Source organism: Corvus cornix, chromosome 13 (assembly GCF_000738735.6).
Source record: "Corvus cornix cornix isolate S_Up_H32 chromosome 13, ASM73873v5, whole genome shotgun sequence".
Classification (NCBI taxonomy): domain Eukaryota; kingdom Metazoa; phylum Chordata; class Aves; order Passeriformes; family Corvidae; genus Corvus; species Corvus cornix.
In genome coordinates, this window is record NC_046343.1 from 14,698,459 (window position 1) to 14,722,267 (window position 23,809).

The following is a 23,809-nucleotide window of genomic DNA, read 5'->3' on the forward strand; positions in this document are numbered from 1 at the left end:
GCTGCTGCAGCAAATTAATTCTTTCTACTTCTGGGAGGAAAAACAACCCTGTGATTATCTGCTGCCTCAGTTTCCACACCCATGCATGGAGAAAGCTGCCTCCTGGGGTCTGGGGAAGAGGGAGGGATTTCATGTTGAGAGAATACCAAGAGACCTGGATAAACTGCCTTGAAAGGACACATGATGTCCTTTCCTGGAAAGGCAGGTTAAGACTCCCAACTGCAGGCAGGCAGCTCCTATTTCCAAACTCAAGACTCTGGTGAGGAGTGGCTTGAATAGCTGCCCTTGCCTGGTGCTGCTAACTTAGGAGGCAAAACCTAAATACTCATTAAGGCAGCACTTGGCAGAAACCCCATCCTCAATTACAAAAATCAATTCATTTTTTTTATGAGTCTGAAGCCTTTGGGGCCTTATAATCTAATTAAATAAAGCTTTCTCGCTTTCCTCTTGCCTGCTCCCCTAGCTTCTGTTGTACCAGCAAAGACAAATATATATTTTTAATTTAGCAGAATCTCCCTGCATCGTGTATCCCCCTCTGGCCAGAAACCCCTTCTGTTCCCCCCGTGCCTGTGTCCTGCTTGGGCAGGCTGCATCCACAGCCTGCTTGCTTTTGTTCCTAGGAAGTGTCCAAAGCTCCAGGGTCCCAGTTCACTGCCATCCACTCCCACAGTCTGGGCACCAGTGCCTGTTTGAGGAGCAAATATGCAGAATCTGGGAAGGAGCAGAGCCCCACACAAGGTGAGCTCAGTGCTGGGAGTGGTGCCTCGTGTCACACTGAGGGCAGCACTCATCCAAGTCTGCAAGGTCTGTCCTCCATGGAATACCCTGAGTTGGAAGGGACTCACAAGAATCATCGAGTCCAACGCCTGGCCTTGCACAGGACAGCCCAACAGTCCCACCCTGTGCCTCAGAGTGTTGTCCAAACACTCATTGAACTGCCAGGATGTGCGGTGAGGAGACGCTGCTTTAGGACAAGCAACGGGAGAGGCTGTGGGTGGACTGGAGAAGGTGCCACAGAACCCCAGAATGGCTTGGTTGGAAGGGACCTTAAAGATCATCTCATTCCAAACCCCTGCCATAGGCAGGGTCACCTGCCACTAGACCAGGACCATCCTTTCCTTCTGTGTCCAGCACCAGCCAACAGCAATCGGCCATGCACAGAGTGGGCAGAGATCTCTGTGAGCGTGCCCAGGCCCTGCTGTGGAGGAGGATGCAGTCCTGCTCTGTATATGGCAGCACCTGGATGCTTCCCTGAGCCAGCCTCAGACCAGCCAGTTCTGGATCAGGTGCTGGAGGAAGGCTGGAAGGTACCACGGGGAACTCCCTCTCCACCTCTATGAGGCTTTTGCCCAGAACTGTGTGAAATTTTTTGGAAAAATTGTTCACTTGCTGAAAATTGGGATTATAGGTCAGCTAAACCTTACCTAGAGTTGTGATGCACTTGTGCTGAAACCACTGAAAAGCTGGATTAAAAAAAAAAAAAAAAAAGTTGCAAAAACTGAGCTTTATGCCTTGACTTTGGAGCATGTAAGCAAATACAGAAAACAAAAAATGCAACCCTTCAATTTAGTTTGGTATCACAGCGTTTCCCTACTACCTCACAAATTATTAAAGATTTAAAAGAAAAAGATATTTGGGTCAAATTTGTTTTTCCATATCAAGAAAATAATAGAGAGACAACTGCACATGGGGGAGGAGAAGCCAGAGAGGAGACTGAGCTCACATCATTTTCCCTGGGCTTTTCAGTACAGTTGGTGAACCGTAAGCATACCAGTCACTGGGTCTGATGTCAGTTTTCCCACTTGATGTGGATCAGGAGAGCTCAGAGGCACATGCTCTAACCCCCAGAAAGGGGACATCACTGGGATTTGCTCTCCTAGGTTTTGTCTTTTGAGGGGGAATTCAGTTCTCCATCCCAGAGCCACAGAAAGGCTGCAGCGACACGAGGGGCTCAGCTGTATCGCCTGGAGGGGAGACAAGGATGGGCAGTGACCGCACAAGACACCAAATCCAGCTGCGAGCCCCCCAGCCCAGAAAACACTTCATCCAGAAGATCTCAGAGTGGCCCTGTCCTCAGCATGGTCTCTGCCACGATCACAATGCAGGAAAAGCTCCCTGAGACACTGGGGGCCTCTGCAGAGTGGAGGTGTCAGAGCTGGAGAGAGGAAGACACAAAACCAGCGCACAAGGTTTTGCCAGACTGGGGCTTCGCGAGATTATCCTCAGAACCAGTTCATGTCCCATGCTGTAGAGGAAAGCAGAAAGTCTTGGGATGACTCCTGGGCTCATCCTGCTTGAAAGAAAGCCTTTCCTGGGCCTGATGAGGTGTCTTACAGCAGCCAGCAATGTCAGGGCACCCCACCAACACCACCTTTGCCGGGAGCCATCCAGGAGGTCTCAGAGAAGAAGAGGACATAGCAGGAGATGAGGCAAGGCTGGTGGCACCACAGAGGTGACACCCTGACCAGCTCCCATGGCGTCCCTCAGAGTGGTGCTGGGAAGATCCCTTCAGGTGTGATCTCCTCTTTTGGGACCCAGTGTGAGCACAGCTCCTGGCCAGGACATGTGGACATGGGGACACACTATTCCTTCAAAAAACCCAACAGCAGACAGCCTGAGCCACCTGCCAGCCCTGCCTCTTCCACAGCCACCAGCCAGGCCCTTCAAAACCACTGAGCTGAGAAACCACGAGGGGAGGTGATGAGAAGGAGGAAGAGAAAGGAGTGGAGGAAATGTAAGCAGCAGTGGTGAAGAGGTAGGTGACAAACTATGTGCCCAGTGCCAGGCTGAGGCCCAGAGCCCAGAAAAAGCATGGAGAGCACAAGAAGAGGCTTGGGCTCAGCTGCAGCATCTCTGCTGGGGCTGCCTGCAGCTCCTCACTCTCTCTGGCCCTGCCTGGTGTAAGTGAGGGAGCACTGGGGCTGATTCAGTGATGGGAAGTGTTTGCTCTAAAGGAATCACCCGTGTCCCTACCTGGGACCCGAGCAGAGCTGGGTGCTGCCCAGGGTCAGGAAGGTCGGGCTATGGACTGCAGGGAAGGATCTCCCTGAGCATCTCAGCCACCTCTGGAGGTCCTGCGGGAACACAAAGGACAGCTGTGAGGACAAAGGGAGAGGTGGTTATGTCCAGGTTGGACAGGTGCCTCTCCCCCGTGAGCCCAGCCTGCCAGTCACCTCCCCAGGGTCACAGGAAACAGGGAGGGAGCCAGAGCTGACCTTGTCCATCTCACACTGTAACCCCCACAGGGAAGTACACCAAGCCTCCTGAGCACAATATACCCCTGAGCCACTCTTGTGGCTCCATCCCGCCACTGAGAGCCTGGATGCACTGAGCCTCCCATGAACCCTGTCCCAGCACATCCCTGGGAAAGGCATTTCCCTGACAAAAGGGCGAGGAGGATGTTTTCACCCCCAGCAAATCTGGCAAAGAGGTGTGTCCACAGCAGAGACTGCCAGGCAGCAGAGCAAGCAGCACCCACAAGGGATGTGGCCACTTCCACCAGGAGATCACCCACTCCAGGGACTGCTCGCACACAACCTCGAAGGAAGCTTTTCCCTCAGCAGGAATCGCTCCGCCCATAGCCAGCACTTTGCTGGCAGTAGCCACAGCTCCCTCCCAGCCCAGGGAACATCCTTCTGGCAACTCCACCAACCTGTGCGAGTCAGCAGGGCCGTGCACAGATGCCTGTGCTGAACAGGGAATTCCATTTCCTTCTGGCAACAAGCACCAGCTCCAGCTTTGTGCAAAACCACAGACACCACATGCGGCAACTTCAGATTTCAAAGGAGAATTTTCACTTCAGTCCCTTTGACATGGTGGCCCGGCATACCCAGCGCTGTGTGCCTCAGGACAGGCACAGAACATACAAACCATGGCATGGAAGCTTGTGGCACTGCTGGATGGAGGGAGCTTCACTGGTGGGAAAACCCACGGAGGAAGAGGACAAAAAGGTGTTGGGTGATGGGATGGAGTGCAGAGAAGTGATGGTACTGTAGGCTGAAGTCCAGAAGAGCAATACAGAGTATTTCAGCAAAGAGATGAGAGGTGAGCAGCACCAGTGGGGAGAGCAGAAAGCCAAGACACCTGTGAGTGCTTCATGTGAAGAGCCACGTGATGGGCCACGTAAGGAGAACACCCTGAGGTCAGAAAAGCAAGTCCTCTTCTTGGGCACCTCAGAAGCTGGTCTGAAACTGCTTGACTCCCCCTTGCCACCCTCTGTGAAGCTCTCATGAGTGGCCTCAGCAAACACACCCTCACCCCAGCCACCTGGTCTCCATGACCTGGAGTTACTGCTTCCCATCACCACTTCTCCAGTGCAGCAGGACCATCCGGGCACTGAACAGGCCTGGTGGTAACACAGAGGTTCTTCCTGGCAGAGCTCCTGTGTCCCCTGCCCAATGCTGGCACTGTCACCTTGACAAGTCACTTGACCATGCCAAGCCTCAGTTTCCCCAGAGAATAACTCAGCTACATCCTAGGGTGGGCTGAAGAGTGATAAGGAGCTGAGACTGGAGTGAACTCAGTATTAATGCAGAACTACTTGGCTTCCAGCCTCACACATCCAAGGGGATCTCCAGGGAAAACTACCCACTTCACCTCCACTTGTGCCTAACTTTTAGGGGGAAAAGAGACACAAAATGAGGACCATCCATTTTGCGAATTAGCCATCCCCTCTGGACTTGGCTGCCCACTTTCAGACTTTATCCATTGTTCGTTTGGACTTGCATGGGAAAAATCACATTAAGGAAAATCCTGGTTGAATCACAGACTTTGGAACAGTTGCAATGGACAATTTGACAAGGACATGGGGATTTAACATATTTTTAATGCAAAAGTATCTAATGATAATATGCTCCACTCCTGGCTAAAAACATTATCTACTGGCATGGGGGGAATTTAAGCCATAATGCCAGCTACTATAATGCAGGCCTGGAACTCCATGCAAATATTATCCTGATCCAAGAGCTACAAAGCTCTGTTTATCCTAGTAATTAATTCTGTCTTATGTTTAGTGATACAATTAGAGAAACACTGCCATTCTGATGGGCTTGCTTCCACCAGTGCCTTTTACTATATTTACATGCCACAATAGGCTTGGTCTCGCAGAAAAGGGTGAAATTGCATTTATGGAGACAATGCCACATGCATTCCCAAAGCATTTTAGAGATGCAAAGTTAGGCTCCAAATTGCACGTTTATTGTGTGAGCACACAATGAGCTTAGATTAAATATTGACTAAAGCCAGCCTAACACCCAAAATAATGAAGATGAGCACAATAGTGTGATTTACTCCCAGCCGCTAGAGAAATACACATCTGTAACATATAACATGCCCTTCCCACAGATATACTCTTTGTATTCTAGCTAGCCTTAGGCAGGAAAATTTCATTCTCATAAATTATGGATTTTCTTTCCCAACTGCCAACACATCCATATTACCAGTTGCAAAGCAAACAAATATAATAACAAAAAACAAAACAAAAGAAAAAAGCCATTCCCCTGACAGTGATGAACAGGTGACTGGCTCCTTGAATCCTCAAAGTTGAGGCAGCAAAATGGAAGATAAACATGGCTAAAATAAGAGCATCCTTTCCCTTTTGTCCCCCAAGGTGTGGGAGCCGGCAGGGAGGTGTGGGCATGGCAGGTATCCGTTTAGAAAGTACTCCCAGCCCTAGCTGTGTTCAGAAAACTATCTGTCCTTCTGACGCCTTCCTCTTTCCCAGACTTGTGGAAGAAATTCAGGGAGATGCAGATGTTAATAGAACAATTATGATAATAACCCAGTGCTGAGTGGGGGTAACACACGCCCTTCCCAGCAGCTCGACCTCTAAATCCTCTAATACGGCACCGCTTCATTCAAGATTAAAAGAAACTGTAACCCAGCAGAGACAAAAAGACACAGGAGGCAAGGCAGGATCTCACTCGGCAGCGAAGCCCCACTCCAGTCCAGATGCAGTCATATCACTTCAGCTTCTCTGTACCATCTCCATGACAACCATGTAATTTGGATGCAATAACCACTGCCGAATTGATCTTTAAATGTAGCTTTGCTATAAAACATAATACTGAACGTGTCAGGCTCAGGATAAAGAGAAGTAGCCCCCTGCCACTGAGGACTGTGATTTAAGAGCCCCCCGTTTAATTTTCAGCATCAATAATTGCGTGTGTGAGTGGATTTTAAAGGCAGGAGCAGCCAACACCATTTGTGTGTGTGTGCACGGCACGCTTTGGGGTAACACTGCGAACGAGACACCACACTGAGAGCTGGAAAAATGTGTCAATGTATATCCAGAGAATGGGCATCTTCCCACATGCACGCGCATGCACACACACACACACTCACACACACGTACCGGGGAGGCTCAGTCTCCAGCAACTGAAGCATACAGCTGATGCATCAAATAATCCTAATAAGAATCAAACCCATTATAACGAAGCAAAATGGGAGGGGGGATCGATGTACAGCATGACAATGAGAGCCGGGGAGCTCGCATTGGCACTTACCCGAGCAGTGAGCTGTTTATTTTTTGGTCCCTTCACAAATGCAGCTCCCTTTTCTCTTCAACAATCCATGCAAAATAATCTGCAGTCCCACCGATGGAGGAGTGGCCCCGTCCCTCCCCCTTCACCACCTTCCTAGACCTCCCTGTTATTGGCTTCCTTCTCCCTTCTCTCCTGCTCTTCCTCGCTCGCTGGCGATGGTTACACCTCCCAGCCTTCCCCCAAGGTGTCAAGAGACTGCTGGGGATCCAGCAGGCAGGGTGGGAGGGACGGGGAGAGGGGGAGGAGGCGGGAGGCATGGTGAATGGACCAGGGAAAGGATGGAATAGAGCTCTGGCTGGCGAAGCCCCCGGCAGAGCCCCTGGCAGGAGCAGACCCGCTGCTGGCTGGGAGGCTCCGCTCGCAGCGCAGGAGCTGCCAGGGATGTCCCCGGAGTGCTGGGGCTTGCCCCCCCCCACGGGCACCTGCAGAGCACTGAGGGACTGCTCTGCTTCCAGCCAGCAAATCGTCACCCTGCAAACTGACACTGGCTTGAAGTTTTGGGTTGAAATCCTGCCAAATGCTCTCAGTGTCTTTAACAACTGATGCGCTTCCAAATGCAGATGTGCAGCACTGGCAATGCCTCAAGGACCCACCTTGGTGCAGACCCCAGCACTGCAGGTTGGGTTGCTCCGTGCCTCTGGACACTCCCACCTGCTGCAGCTCCATCCCATCCCATCCCATCCCATCCCATCCCATCCCATCCCACCCCACCCCGTCCCGTCCCGTCCCATCCCATCCCTGGCTGAAGAGCCCCCCTGGCTCCAGCAGCAGTGCTGCCTATGTGCCTGCCAAGCCGGCTCCAGAGCCTCTCCCACCACCGTGGGCTGGGCCTGGTGCCTGCTCACCACCACTGACACATCTCCATCCTGACAGCTCTTTCATGCAAAGGCAATGGCTTTGTCTACAGGCTTACCCAGGAACCTGGCTCACCAAGAGGGCTGGGCATGCAGTGTGGGGTGGAGAGGCACGGGGACACAAGGCTGTTCCTGCTTTAGGGCCCTTTTACCAGACAGTGAACAGAGCAGTGGTGTAGGGCAAACAGTGTGTCTTGGCCTTTTGGTGGCTGTGATGCAATGGGGGTTTCTGTGGGTGCACAGGTGAGGGGTGGTGGGTGCTCTCTGGGTCAAGTTGCCCAGCTGGAGCACAAGCCAGTGGTCCCTTAGCCTGGGCCAGCCGGGACAGTGGCCAGCTACAAGGATCCTTCACCCAGAGCTGACACACCTTTGTACTGGAATCACCCACGTCTTGGTGACACACAGGACCCAGGATGTGCACCCTGACTGCCGCACAAGGCTGTGGGGTCACAGAATCACAGAAGGGTTGGAAGGCACCTGAACCACCACCTGGTTCCAACCCAGGCCATGGACAGGTTCACCTTTCACTAGACCAGGTTGCTCCAAGCCCCACTGAACCTCTGGGTGAGGGAAAAGGATTTGGTGTCTGCCCCAGATGCATGTTCCAAGACAGCTCATGGCTTCCAGATTCCACAGAGAAAACCTCTCCCTAGACCTCTGTCTCTTGGAAAACTTGTTCCAGGGCACACGCATCGCTGAATGAGCAGACAAACCCCCATATACGATTACAATGTACAGCCATACATCCCAACACTGGAGAACAGCCATGAGGTGAAACAATGTCCTGGAGCAGCTCAGCAGAACACAGCCGGACATCCTTCCAGCAGGGATACCCCCAGCACAGCACATGGGGTTGTGTGCCAGGGATAGTATCGGTAATGAGCCATGTAATGAGCCACCCTGCAGCTATACCCAGGACTTTTCCAGCAAATGCAAGTGTGAATGAAGGTTACTGTGCTGGAGAGACACAAAAATGGCCACAGTCAAGAAGCTGGGCAAATCCATGTGCGGGGCTTTTAACCTCCCACAGGGTCCCCTTCATCTAAGAGATTTGCCTTACACCATCATAAAAGTCTGTCCTGCTGCTCTCTCCGATCAACTCTAATGTATTTGTAATCAAACAATTATCAGGTTAGGGTGCTTCACCAAAAAAAATTAAAATATAAAAGCACAATCAATATTTATCAGTCTGTTGTGCTGTTTAGGTCTGAAGGCAGGGAACAAAATCCAATTTCTGTGCAGCCAGTCCTAGGAAATGACATTGTGCAGCATGAGAAAACGAGGTTCTAGTTTCTAAGAATACACCCACTAGTGGGTTCCAAATAACTGGGTTATCAATCATTCTGCTCCTGGGAATGAGCATATCAACAGCTGGATTCAGGGAGAAACCTCCTCTCCTCCCTTTGGCAGGGTAGTAAGCCTGTCCCTGTCATTGATTGGGCATTCCTGGCAGCAACAGGGTACAGAGATTTCTCCTGGTAGATCTGTCAGATGCCTTGAATATGTCATAATGTTTTCTTCCAATTAAGAAAACTCCTGAACTACAGCGATTCTGTGTGTGCTGCTGAACTGTCTGGATGTGTAGGTGAACATGCAGATGCTGATTGCCACCTGTGACACGAGTTCTCTGAGGAAGAGGGGACATCCTGAGGTAAGGACACCTTCCCTCCACACCAGCATCAGGGGAGCCACCCCTCAAGCCCCCAAACAAGTCAAAGCACCCCTCTGGGAGCCTGCCAGGCAGCAGGGAACTGCAGGCACCAAAGAACACTGCAGACCACTCAACACCTGCACCATACAGACCATGGCAACACTCCAGCTAAGCTGAGGGCAGAGGGGGACACCTGGAAAAAAGATAGGAGCATGTTCATGTAGCCCCATGGGATCCACCAAACCCGAGCTCCACGGCTGCTCCAAGGCGGCTCCAAGGCTGGCAGCTCCACAGACTCTGCTCCCCTTTTGCTCTGAGTGGAGAAGACAGGACCACTTACTTACCCTGCAGCCCCAGAGGGTTTATTGACTACCCTCACCACTTTAAAAGTGCCTTAACTGTAGTTTAATGCCTCTGCTTGAAGTGCTGAATCCCTGTTACAAAGAGCTTTCCAGCCATGCCCTGCTCTTGATGCTTAGTGTGGCACACAAGGACACCCCTGGGTGCTGCTCAGCCTTCTCAATTTTTATTATTAAACCATCGCTGGCACTGTTTTGTACCCAGGAATGAGCATGCTTCCATGTCCTCACACAGCTGTTTTTCTCAGGAAATCCCTTGGATTTCCCAGCTGGGATTCACTAACTTTCAGTACAAGTCACTTTGATGAAAGCCATAATTAGGAGAAATCCTTATGAGGACCTTGCTGCACGCAGGTGGTGTGGGCAGGGGGATGTGGAGGGGGATAACAGCCCCTCTGAAGAATAAGGGTCAGTCCTTGAGAGCCTTTGTCTGCATTTCTCTTGACACTTAAGATCAGTTCTTTGTCCTGGGTGATGCCTGTCCTTGGAGGTAAAATGTGCTCAGAAAGTCCACACCCGGAATTTCTGCGTCCAAGTGGGCTGTTGTCAGTCACAGGTGTAGGCAGAAGGCAGAGAGCTACACAAAATGCCTCACCCTGAGACAAACTGTCCAACAGTCAATTAACTCACAGGTGAAACAACTCCAATCCCAGCACCTGCACTTAAACACCGTGTCTGGGGTCACCCTGCAACCATTGGATCTTCCTAGACAAAAAAGCCCAACTACTTCAAGAATGTTCCCCTTGGAGTTTTTCTTTCCCCACAGACTGTGACCAGTTTCCCTTGTAACCTCCTCCTGGATATACATTCAAGTGAAATTTGTTTAGGGCTCCACAGGAGCCTGGTTTTCTACACCACAATTCATTCTCTAAGCTCCTCAATAACTTCCTGGGTGCTGGACCAAGACTCAGAGTTGAGCACCAGCCTGGCCAGTGCCCAGCACAGCCACCAGAGCCCTCTGGAAGTCCCAAAAGGACACTGTGCACTAATCTCCTGTGTAGGGATTACTCACCTCTCTTGCTCATGCAAAACAAATCTCCATGTGCCATGGAGGTTTTTGATTCCCTGCCCAGAGCAGGCACTTCTGCCTGGGAAATCCCAGTCTGGAATATGGGAGTCATAATTCCTGGCATTTCAGGTTTTGGCAGAAGGTAAGATTGATGCTGCTGGATGAGCACTCTGCTCACTCTCCATCTTCCTTCATAGGAACTTTCAAATGAGTCACTGTCCTCCAAAACACCATCTTTTCTCTGCCCACGGGGGTTTCTGAGTGTATGAATTTGCACTTGTCTTCCTGAGAGCCCATTGCTGACACAAAATCAGCTCCCCAAGCAGACCTGACCACTCACAGCATCTGACTTGTCCTAATTTCAGTAACTTTTAGTGTGTGAAAGCTGTATCCTCAGCAGTTGATGTGAGCCAAGTGCCTGGAGGTCCCACAGGGAGCCCGCTGTTCTTCTGGCTACAAGGGGTCTGCAGCACCTCTTCCATCTTTTATTATACCCCAGTGCTAGGAGCCTCCCCCTCTCTGCCATCCATCATCTCACCAAAACAAATGTCATCCTGTTTTGTTGGACTAATTTTATAGAATCATAGCATGGCCTGGGTTGGAAAGGACCTTACAGCCCATCCAGTTCCACCTCCTGCCATGGCAGGGACACCTTCCACTATCCCACGTTGCTCCAAGCCCTGTCCAACCTGGCCTTGGACACTTCCAGGGATGGGGCAGCCACAGCTTCTCTGGGTACCCCCTTCCCCAACACTCAGGTACTGACATGCAGGAAGTACCAACACCCTAACAGGACCTCTCACGATGCCTTATGAAATCATGCCATGTAGTTTTCCTAGTCCTAGACATGTACAAATATTTCAAGTTACCAGCTGCCATTTAATGCGCTGCCTGGTTACTGCTGGGGCAAGCAGCTTTCCATCCCCTCTGTAGGATATGGACCCATCAGTCTGCTTTTCTCCAGAGCTTTTAATCTTTGACTGGACACTTTTTTTTGCAGTATCAGAGCAGAGTCTTTACCAGCTTCATCTAAAGCGAACCTGCTGCATTTATTTTCTTCCTGACATACATGCATATCAACACACACACATGCACACTCCCAAATAGTCCTTAATGCCACCAAACATAATTTTCATTGACTGCTCTTCCAGATTAGCCTTCCAGGCCTCTGCATTATGTAACAGTTAATTCATTGCTTTTGTTACCAAATCCCTCCTTTTCCTATTTGGGTTTTTATTACTGATTATTTATTTCTGATTTTTGCTTCCTTAACAATGATAGATTCTTAGCTAAGAATATCTTCAATGACTGCAGAACTGTGTGCATGCTGTGGAGGAGACAGCATCTATCAAAGTTTTCTTAAGCAACCCTCATTTAGAACACACATTTTTTCTCTGTTTTTCCTCCAATCATTTCTTGTTTGTAATTGTTCCCAATTTAGGAAAATTGACCACTTTCAAGTGCCTTGCATACATATTATCAATTTAGGATCACATTCTGCTCAGAACAAATGCAATTAGGGCATTTAAGCAACCATTAATTCTGAGTTCAGTAATCAATTCACCTTTATCTGTCCAGCTGAGGCCTGGTCCAGAATCACACCAAATTCACTGCAATACTTTTGGTAACAGAAAATTATCATCTGTCATTTTTAGAAACTGTGGGGCTGCGCATTGGCAGCAGCACGAGTCCTTCAGCATCTATCCCTGAGGCTGAAAAGCTGTTCTGGGAACATGGATTTTCTTTCACTTTGTTATGAAGCTGTTTAGGGAAGCTATTTGTCCATCCCCCTGTTCGATCCGGCAGTCTGCAAGGATCCATCTGCACCGGGGCTCATCCGCTCCAACCTGAGTGGAAGAGCATCCCTTGGCGGAATACTGGGACATGTTCTGCCTCCAGCTCGGGGTCCCAGCACAGGAAGGACGTGGAGCTGTTGGAGCAAGTCCAGAGGGGGCACCAAGATGATCAGAGGGATGGAGCAGCTCTGCTATGGAGAAAGGTTGAGAGAGTTGGGTTTTTCAGCCTGGAGAAGAGAAGGTTTTGGGGTGACCTAACTGTGGCCTTCCAGCCCCTGAAGCATCTCCAAGAGAGCTGGAGAGGAATTTTGGAGGGTGTGAGGACTAAAATTGCTGGCTGTGAGCAGGTTCTGGAGCACTGATGTGAAGGGGCAGAGAGCAATGGAAGGAGAATTTGCCGTTACCTGAGACAGTCCAAGACACAGAAAGTGAGGACACTTCAGCTGTGGGAAGAGAGGCCCTGGATCTTCCAGGCCAAGGACTGCTCAGCCTGTAGGATTAGGTACAGTGACCAAGGGCAGCAGAAAACTCAGGCCAAGGTAAACCCCACTGTCCATGTACTGGGCAGCACTGACTCTGACTGGAGGTGTTGGCACGTCTACCCTCACCTTTAAGACTGTCAGAGTCCAACCCAGAGGCCACAGCCAGGTCCGCTGGCTCTGATTTTTGAAAGACTTGGGATAGGGAAAGGGGGATTAAAAACAATTTTTGAAGTTATAAACCTGATTTACATTATATTAATAGAATCGTAGGATGGTTTGGGTTGGAAGGGATCTTAAAGCTTTCCTTGTTCCACCCCCCTGCCATAGACAGGGACACCTTCCACTAGACCAGGCCCTGTCCAACCTGGCCTTGAACACTTCCAGGGATGAGGTGTCAACAACTTGTCTATCATCTATAAAATATAAAAGTCCATAAATAGACATTTTCAGATGGTGGAAGAGAGAATTCAAATGATCTGATGTTTCATTTAAGCTCAGCAGTCAGGTCCTGGCTGGGAGAAATGGGGGACAGAAGCACAGGTGCCCTGGGGCTCCCACAGCTGGGCTGCAGGGGGACAATTAGCAATGATGAGGTTTTACAAGAGCAGAATCCCAGCACCTTCTCTGCTCTGAGTGTTCCTGGGTTGCCAGAATGGGTTCAATAAGAGGGACGTTTTGGGATGTTGATGGAGCGATGACACAGATGCCAATGAGTTACCATTAGCTCTGTGTGCCCTTAGGACTATTGCAGCATTTAGTGTTGTGGAAATGACCACTGGAACTGGGACAGGAGCACGAAGGGCAAGGCTGAAGCTGTTACAGACACCCAACAGCACTAATGGCATTGGAAGGGGCAAAGAGCAAATTATTCAGTGGCTCAGCTGAGAGAACAAACCAAAACTATTTCTGATAAAGCAATTAGTTATAGCCCAGTGTTTCACCTCTTTTGCGCGGGGGGTCAGGGGGAGATAGCGATCTTCTGTAAGTAGGGAGATGAAGAGCAGTTTCACAATTGAGGAAAAAATCAATTTCAGCAAACTATCAGAAGACCATTCACAATGAAGAACTACAACTGCAACTTTTACGACATGATTTTTTTTCCCTGCATGGAACTCCAGCAGGAGCCTGTGAACTTGTTGAGCTGACAAAATATGTTTCATTTGCAAAAACCCACATTTTTAAAAAATTTCAATTTTTTCATTCATTTCACTTCCAGATATTTCTCTTCTGTTCTAGCTGAGCTGAATTTCTGTGAGGCATCCGTGGGGACTGGGAAGGAAGCTGAGATAGGTCTGGAAAGGCTGCATGGGCACATCTGTGCCATCACGGACAGCATGGAGGGCATAACCAAGCTTCCTTTCTCCATCCTTCCAGCCATTTACAGCTAATCTCACCAGGGCTCAAGTTTTTCCATACTCTGGATCACGGGATAGGTTCCCACGGAGCTGGTGCCTCTGGGGCTGCTCCTCACCATGGCACGTGCCTGCAGCACAGAGGATGGAACCGTGTTCCAGCAGCAGAGTTTATCCCTCCTCAAACACAGGCTGGGAGGGACTGAGATGCAGTTAAGTAGTTCCCCAGCCTGCACTACTTTTTAGCTCAATTTCCATTTCCTAAACCACTGCTGACGTCTGTCTAAATAATCATTATCTCCACAACCACGCTGAGTTTTAGCTTTGCTGAGCATCTCACAGCAGATCTGGAGCTTTGGAAAGGATGCTGAGCTTAAGAAGCTGCTGCTCTGGGTGTCTGTCCCATCTCACCGGCTGTTTTTCCCTATGCACACACAAACACACACCCTATGTGCATGTGTGCTCTCTTTCATGTGAGCTGCCTAAGTGAATGCTTGCTGTCAGATCTTCCAAGCCACAGCACATTTTTAATCAGTCAGATAATTCAATCATTCATTTCAGACCTGCTCTGAACAGCTGTCACTTGCAAGCATCAAAGCTTCTCTGTCAAAAAAACACGCAGGCTGGGGGTTCATTCAGGCATCGCTGTTTCAAAGTGCTGAGGGGGGTGCAAAGGAAAAGAACTAACAGGATGGATTAGATGAACTTATTAGAAATACTTCTGAAGCTACCACCCAACCATCCTCAGCGGACAACAATGGCATGGCACAAGGGCAACCCAGGCATCTGCAGGATTTGTAAGGTATTTGCAAATCTCACTCTTGAATTGCAGACTGGGGAGAATGGAGGCGGGGGTGTCAGATGAAGCTTCCTGCCTGAGATGCTCAAAGCCACCGAATGGGATTTGGATGTCTGGTTCTCATTAAAATTAATGGAAATTGGGTGCCCAGACCTACAGGCAGCTTTCAAAAGCTGCGTCTCCATTTATAATTAATGTTCCCAACAGAGTAACTAAATATTTATACAATAGTTCACATTATATGCAAAGTGGAAAAGGTGCCTTTTGGTAGATCAGGGACCCAGAGAAGGAGAATCCGATGGGGCGTCAGGTTTAATCCGCCTTGTCTCTTGTTTAAAGCTCTTCTACTTGCAAATCTCCAGCAGCTCCCATTGGATGAGCACCTGGGTGGTAGCTCAGCAACGATGATGTTCTCAGGGTACAATGCAGCAAATTAAAATGGCAGATTAACAGCTTTCCTGGGCTCTTTTCCTCTCCCTCCCCACAGCTCTGAGTTCCTTCATTAACTCACTTCATCTCTGCAAATCCCAATTTCCAGTATGAAGACTGCACAGTATTGCTGTAGGAGTGCAGTGGAGCTCAGGCCGTGAGCACTCTCCTGGTCAGAGGTGCTGTAGGTGGGAGATGCCAAGGAAAAGACTGACACTAGTCTGCCCCCAGGCATTAGCAGAGCCATGGCTGGATCTGCTCCACTGCATTTGCTCTGTAGGGATGGAGTAATTCAGGGTACAAAGCTGGGGATTGGACCGTGGGAGTGTTTGGGGGATCTGGGGGAAAAGCTTGGCACTCCTGCAGAAGTTCAAAGGAAACAAGTCCTGTCCTGGTTTGTCTGCTCTTGGGGGGAAACCCTTCTTCAGCTGGACCATCTCTAAACCCTGCCCCAGTTGATCCACTGAGAGGGTGTCCATGGAAGCTTGGGCTTCGTGTACCCAGCAGCCTCAGGTCCCCACTCAGAAGAGGTCCTGGGTTGGTTCAAGACAAACACCTGGGGTGGGCTTGATGATCACAGTGTTTTACAGTGCCTTAATCGAGGAGATTCAACTCCTCCAACCTTTGAAAATCTGCCTTTTAACTTTATTCTTCTTTGTGTCTCCTAAAGCCACCAGATGGAGAAGCTCTGCTGACTCAGGGAATATGCAGACAGATCCAGTCTCCTCCCATTGGCATCCCCGGGTTTATCAATCTCTGACAAATGTACTGAGTATGTCCCCAACTTCTAGGGTGTGAGTCGTAGCTCCAGCTTCACTGAAAGGACACAAAGCTCAAAGGACAAGTTACCTGGTCTGTGTCCGTGGACAAGCACCTTCTGTTACAAAGGGTTTAGCCCCAGCCTTTAGCTTCCGGTCAGCTGGCTCTCCTCTACTACACTGGAAATCATCAGTAGCTCATGTTGCCTTTCCTCATGACCTTGGGTGCCCTACACAGATCTTTCTCTGGTTCTCCTGACCCTCCTGACCCTATTACACAGCACAACATGGGCTCTGTTTGGTGTCAAGGCTGGCTTAGCACAGCTACACAAAGCTGTATCGTGAAGTCATAGAATATGCTGAGTTGGAAGGGACCTACAAGGATCATCCAGTCCAACTTCTGGCCTTGTGACACCCCAACAATCCCACCCTGTGCCTGAGAGCATTGTTCAAATGCTCCTGGAGCTCTGGCAGCCTTAGAGCCTGACCATTCCCTGGGGAGCCTGGTCAGTGCCTGAGCACCCTCTGGGGGAAGAACCTTTTCTTGATATCCAACCTAACCCTGCCCTGACACAGCTCCAGCCATTCCTTTGGGTCCTGCCACTGTCATTGGTGCTGCCCCTGTGCTTCCTCTCATGCAGAAACTGCAGACTGCCTTCAGGTCTCCCCTCAGCCTCCTCTGCTCCAGGCTGAAGAAGCCAAGTGCCCTCAGCAGTCGCCCAATACATGGAACTGAACATGAGCTGCAGCCACATCCCCTGAACCTCACAGCCCACTGGGCAGGGCAAAGGGGAAACAAGGCAGTGTTCCTCTCTAACACCATGGCCAGTCTGCACGGCACGGGACATTCACTGGTCCATGGGTTTGTTCCCAATTAAAACAGCCGGCTTTGCAAGGCACAAATAAATGCAAATTCAAGGCTTAGAGCTGTTGTCCCCAGATAAGATGCCAGGAGAGCATCAAGGACATGTAAAGAACAAAACAGCTTAATTTTCACTGTGAATACCTGTCTGCTTATTTTTTAATTAAACAACAGCTGGGTGTAGACTTGTGAGACAGCAGAGGGATCCCAAGACAGAGGAGATTAGGTGATCTACACATGTGAGGATGTAAACCCTTCCTACCACGGAGAGTGTGGCAGCCAAGCCTGGCAGAATCTGCTCCATCACTGAACTCTTCACTGCAACAAGCTTCTGCAAAGGCCCCCTTGGTTTTTGAGCATTTAAGCCTGGAAGAAATTACATACTCTGAATCACAGCCAGCACCCCATCCTGTAAAACACACAGTGGTCACAGGCAGGCATTTTAGGAGCAGGTTGGAGAAGCCTCTGTTGGCAGTGACCTACAAAAGAACTGGTCCCATCTTCAGGCATGAGCATGGATTAGGCCACCTCTGAAAGCTCCTGCCAGCCCCCTGCAGGTCTGTCACTTGTTGATAGATGTGCAGGTAAAAGTTTGAAGGTCTGTATTTTCTTATCACACAGACTCAGGAACAAATTTCTCCATCCAGAGATCCCTCAGGGCTTGGCGATGGAGGGAGGGCTGTGAACCCTGGCAGAACATCTCGGCCTTGCTCCCAAGGAGCCAAGCCTGCACCCCTCTGACATGTGAGTGGTTACAGAGAAAAGAGTGGGACCAAGGGCTCAAACTGCTCAGGCCCCATAATGCCTCTCCTCAGACACCAAACCAATGATCCAACCACCATCCAGTCACAGACAGGAGCCCCCTTAGAATCACAGAAGGGTTTGTGTTGGAAGGAACCTTAAAGATCAGCCAGTCCAACCCCTGCCATGGGCAGGGGCACCTTCCACTATTCCAGGCTGCTCCAAGCCCCATCCAGCCTGGTCTTGGACACTTCCAGGGATCCAGGGGCAACCACAGCTTCTCTGGGCACCCTGTGCCAGGGCTGCACCACCCTCCCAGGGAAGAATTTATTCCCAATATCCCATCTAATGCTGATCTCTGGCAGTGGGAAGCCATTCCGCCGTTGTTCTATCACTCCATCCCTTGTCCAAAGTCCCTCTCCAGCTCTCCTGAAGCCCCCTTAGGCACTGGAAGGAGCTCTAAGGTCTCCCTGGAGCCTTCCCTTCTACAGCTGAGCAGCCTCAGCTCCCCCAGCCTGGCTCCAGAGCAGAGGGGCTCCAGCTCTTGGAGCACCCATGCTGGGGACACAACTGTGCTCCCAGGGAGAGCTGTGCAGGCTGCTGCGCTGTCAAACTGCCCTAGATTGGAGCAGGTAAGCTCCTTTCTGAAGGAAGATAATTGCTCTATTTTAAAACTAAGTGGTTCAAGGAGAAAAACAGAGGTAAGAGGGCCCGATGCTCTGAGCTCGGGGTGGGAAACAGGAGGTGGGCAGGGCAGAGCACCCCCACAGCTGCTTTGCTGGATGGTCAAAGTGATGGATGAAAAGCACCAGTCAGCCTGTCACTGTTTCCCCAGCCCAGCCAAACTGGTGCTGCTGGAGAGAGCAGAGACCAAGGTGGGAGAAGGTGGTGCCCCTACTTGGGGTACTGAGCTGCGAGGGTGAGCACCCTTAAAATCCAGAAGGGAAAAGTCCCAGGTGGAACAAAGATCCCATGTCTCCTCTCACCTGTCCCTCCTCCACCTGCAATTTCAGGTTTTGTGGCCATAAAGCAGGTTCCCGGAACACTTTGGCTCAGCCCTGCAGGCCAGGTCTGAGAATTGGCATTGTGCAGCCTGGCCACACAGAGGGACAGCCTCCACCACGGGGATAGCCCCACCACGGGGACAGCTCCCATGGAAGCCGCTTCGGGGAAAATAGTTGCCGCTTTGGCAAACCGTCTCCCAGAGCAAAGACCAACAAAGTGGAGCAGACAACAACAGAGCCATTAATAAGGGCAAGGCTGGCATGTCCCTGGACCCCCCCACCACTGTGATCAGTGATTTCAACAGGCAAGCACAGAAGAGGCCTCTTCAGCAGAGTTTTGTCCTTGCTGCTTAAAATTCCACGGCTCCCCTTTCCAAGTGGGCAGGAAAGAAAGTTTTTTGTACGTTCACAGCCCGCCCCCCTTGTCCCCATTTGTATGGAGGAAGCTCTCTGGCTTGAACCTGGCAGGCTCTGGACTGCATGGGAAGGACACCAAGAGGCTTGAAGGATGTGTCAGCTGACTCATAGGGCCAGCGCTGGCCCTGGCAGAGTCGGGTCTTATCTGAAGGTCCCTTGGATGGAGGTCAGAGAGACACGTTTGGTGCTCCAGCAGCCTGTTTTGCACCAGGATGCCTGGGAACAGCTCCCAGCTTCCCCCAGGTGGGGATCCTTGCTGATTCTCCCCTCCTCTCTGCACAGGGGCAGAGCCATGTCGCCGGCAGGCTTGCTGCTCATCCACCCACACAAAAAGAAAATGTGCACTTGGTGAGCAAAGCCATGGCTTGCCTTCAGGCAGCATCTCAAGACAATGATATAAAACCCATTTTTGGGGGACCCTGTGGCCTGGAAACAATGGTGGAAGCACTCAGCTGGCCCCTCATACAGGACCTGAATATTATTTGTGCAAAATTTTGCTTTCAAGCCAAGGCTGGCTGCCCTGTCTTGTCTGAGAGCTATTCGCTGTCATATCAGGTCAGAGTTAGGGCTACTAAGAATGTTAATGACACATTTTCTCTCACAGACAGCCGAGGCCCCTCTTCTGCACCACAAGAACCCAGAACAAGCAGGAAGATGCAATAAGTGCCCTGCAAAGCTTTGTTCCCCTTAAAATAGTTTTGCAGCTGAGAATTCACAGCTGTAACTTAGCACGAGTGTCTGGAAAACAGAAGTCCTCAGGTCTTGCCTGTGTGACCCCACCTCGTGCCCATGGCTCCCTGCAGCTGGTGCTTCCAGCTGCCAGCCTGAGCTGGCCAAACTGTAGAATCAGAATCAAGGAATCCCAGAATGGTTTGGGTTGGAAGGGACCTGAAAAGGTAATCTGGTTCTACTCCATTCCATAGGCAGGGACACCTCCCACTAGCCCATGTTGCTCCAAGCCCTGTCCAACCTGGCCTTGGGCACTTCCAGGGATGGAACAGCCATAGCTTCTCTGGGCAACCTGTGCCAGGGACTCACCACCCTCCCAGGGAAGAATTTCTTCCTAATATCTAATCTAAACCTACTCTCTGACAGTTTGAAGCCATTCCCACTTGTCCTGTCACTCCAGGCCCTTGTCCAAAGTCCTTCTCCAGCTCTCTTGTAGCCACAGCAGGTACTGAAAGGCCACAACAAGGTCACCCTGAAGCCTTCTCTTTTCCAGGTTGAACGATCCCAAGTCTCTCAGCCTTTCCCCATAAGGGAGGTGTTCCTCTCCTATGAGACACAAGAGACTTCCTGCTGTCAAGCCCTGTCTGACAGGCCTCCTGTGGGCTGCAGCCCCTCTCCCACAGCAGCTCATCTTGTGAGCCTTATCTTTGCCACACGCAACCCCAGCCCTTTGTCTCCCAGGACGGGGCTTAGAGAACTCTCCAAAGTAAATGAAGCAGGTCCATCCCCTCATTAACTCACAGGGCCTGTCTCCCTTGATTAGATTGTGCTGACTCTGCTTGCACATCACACTTGCTGCTCTAGATGCAGGGACACTGGGGCATTTCCAGCTGGGACACAGACAAAAGGAGGAGATAGCAGAGCCTTGGTTACCACTGGAGCAATTCAGGACAAATAATTAGAGGCTTTCATGGCTAATTGGATCTGTACTGTCAATCCAGGACAGGAGATGCCTTAACCCACACTGCCTGCCTGAGATTGCTAAGCAGGCCATAAATAAACTGCAGCACTGGCCCAAAGCTTGTCAGCCTTCAGCTTCCACCCTGCGTGCTCCCTCCCAGCCCTGCTACAGCACAGCCTGTCCAACGGGGCAGTCCAGCTGCCCTGCCCTTTTCCATGGCCTCGCAGCCATGCCAGGACACCTGGAGTCCACCTGGGGTAGCTGAGAGGCCTCAGATGTGCTGACCTCAGCGTGTCATGGACAGCTTGAACAAGAAGCTTAAGTTTTCTAAGTGAAGTCAAAGGGTAAGTGAAGAAGAGGTTGGGAAGAGCCAGAGTCAGAGATCAGGGCTAGCAGGGACTGGCAGCCCAAGGTGTTTTCCAAGAAAGGCTTGTGAGCTGGCAGTACCCAGACTTAAACCTGCCTGTTTGCAGTTACACAACAAGGCTCCATTCCCATTTCCCAGCTCACTCTCAACCCTGAGAGTGAGCTCAGCCCTTTCCTCCTGTGCTCAAACTTCCCTTCCAGATCCTGGCAGTGCTGGCGCTTGAAGATAAGACATACAAACAAGAACAAACATGACTGCCAGGCACCCAGACCCTTAAAGCAGGCTGGAAGCCTGACCCTTCCCCCTGAGCACCTTCAGCATCTGATGATCTTCAAGGAGGCACTGGGTCCCTGAGCTGATGCCCTGTGTGCAAGGCTGGGGGCTGTGCAAGCTCCCCAGGAAACAGAGCAAAGAGAAATGGCTTGTGCTCCTTGGGACCACGACCTGCAGAACTTCTGCCTCTGCCAGGGGAAAGCCGGGCACAGGACACGTAGGAAGGCAAAGTCACAAAAAGGACAGGGCCAGGCAAAAATAGAATAACCTACTTGAAAGTAGGACAACATTGCTAAAGAGTAGGACATCTGGTCACTGCAGCAGGAGGAGCAAATGCAGAGCAGGCAGCTTGTCCACGCACACATCTCACCTGATGGAGACAGCCCACGCAGATGTGTGGTGTGCTCAGGCAAACAGCTGGAACGAGCAGTCCCCAGCCAAAGCAGAGCAGCTCTCAGTCTCTCTGAGATGACTTCTAGACTTGCTGCTGACAGCCAGTCTACCTGTCCTACCAGGATCAGTATCCCACCCCCAGGAGCCTGTGGGACGTGTGTCCAAACTAACAGCTGATCCCTTCCACCTGATTCACTAAACACAGGGTTTTGCAAGAAATGATCACCAAAAAACAAAACAGGAGGAGATTCCCCATGTGCCAGACCACTGACATGCCAAAACATGTTTAATGGTCCCTGCTCCAAGGCCACCCCTCCCCTGGCTCCAGCCCACCTACCTCTGCTGGACTCCTTGACCCCCAGCGCCTTTCCCCAGCCAGGCTGACAGCTCACTAGCAGAGCACAGTTCAGAGAGGACATGGTTAAGAAGTGATTAAGGTTCATCACTGAGCTTGTATTAGCATCTTCACAAGCTCCACAGCGTCAGGCTGCAGCTAAGCCAGGCAGGATTGGTCTTTTGGAAGGAAACAAGAAAGTGAATGCTGCAGATAGTGAGCTCATCAAAGGAGCCTCAGTGCTCCTTGCAGAGAGGAGTTAATGCCACATCGCTGCTCCAGGGCCCAGTTTCCTACCCAGCCTTGGCAGAACAGGCAGTTTTCTTGGCCTAGGACCGTGTGCTGGAACGGAAATTCAGAGCATCAGGTCTCAGGACACCATTCAAAGCCCTGTTCCTTGTTCCTGCTCTCAAAGGAGGCAGTAGGAAACCATCCAGGTCCCTTTGCAGAAAGCTTTAAGCCCCTCCAGAGGAAGGTCTCCCTGCCAGGTGTGGTTTGTTTCTTAAACTCAGTCTTGCCAAAAGCAGTCTGGGGCAGCCTTGAAGTAAGGAGTGATCCATAGCATCCCCCTCAACTGAGGTGAATGTTTCTGGACTAACCTGATGGCTGAGCCCCCCCTGAGAAAAGCCAGTGAGATCATTTTGCCAATATCCCCACATCAGATCTCTTACCCTGTCACTCACTGCGACCTTTTGCCTGCCCTGCACTGAGTTCAGGAGCTCAGCCCCTCACTCCGAGCCAGGGGAGTCTGCACACCAGCCTGGAATGAAGCTGAGAGGTGCAGAAAGGTGCCTCTAGTTTTTGCTAGAGCTGTTACAGTGGTTTCCGGAGAGGAAAATGCTTTTGGGGTAGAAGGAGGGCAGGCTCAGGCAGCAGTAAAGCAGGAGGATGGTCTGCCTTGCCCTGTGCTGGAGCAGATGTCACGGTCTGGGACAGGGAGTGATGGTGCTGGATGAAGCCCAGGGGTGACAGAAAACACAGGGACAAACATACAAGAGACCACAACCTCCAGCCCAGGGCTGCCTGGGTCCCGTTCGTGGGGCCAGAGATGGGGATGGGATGATGCCTTTGGGCTCCCAGCAGTGAAATTCAGATTGCCAGCAGCAGGGTGCAGGCACAGCTGGCTCTGAGCTCTCTGTAGGGGCACATCCTGGCTGTTCACAGCCACGCACCACCTCAGCCAGCCCAGGAAGCAACCCAGAACCACCACCTCTCTCACACTTACTCCAGTAACCATTTTCTTGCCACACTGCTGCCAGCTGCTGCCAGGAAGAAAGAACCAAAAGCACTCATGCTGGGACAATGATTTTTTAACTCCAGATTGTCTTTCATCCCATGCAAAGGCATTTCAACTGAGGAATTGCCCCAAACCCACAGAGAAGAACTTAATTCTGAAAACATGACAAACATTTTCCTTTAATTAAAAAAGATATTTCAGAAAAGCAACCTCATTTATCAAACATTCTAATTCACAGCCTGCCCTCTATCTCCCCCAATGCAGATCTGCAAAGGTGGGAGCAGATGAGCTCCACTCTGATCAACACTACCCAGAGGGACTGACAGTGGACTTGAGGCTGAAGACATCTCATAGCATGAGAAGACTGCTCCTCAAGCAAGAGCTCCTCAAGCAAGAGCTTCCCATGCCACAGGCACAGCAATCCCATGCCTGCAAACCTGCCCAGAAGCTGCTCCCTTTGCTTGCCTAGAAAGGCCTGACACCTTCCCAGCGCAACTGTGGCCCATCAGACCAAGATGAC

General features: G+C 50.8%; 1 protein-coding gene across 2 annotated transcripts in view; it reads right to left on the bottom strand.

The window, feature by feature from the left end:
* Positions 1-22,216, bottom strand: part of PSD2 (pleckstrin and Sec7 domain containing 2) — a 71,697-nt gene extending 49,481 nt beyond the window's left edge. The window contains exon 1 of one of the 2 annotated variants that reach the window (XM_039559360.1): positions 22,056-22,216. The gene's annotated coding sequence lies outside the window, so the exon portion shown is untranslated. Of the gene's footprint in view, positions 1-6,503; positions 6,703-22,055 lie in introns of those variants that run through there. The other variant, XM_010406264.3, reaches the window with a different exon arrangement.
* Positions 22,217-23,809: the final 1,593 nt, after the last annotated feature.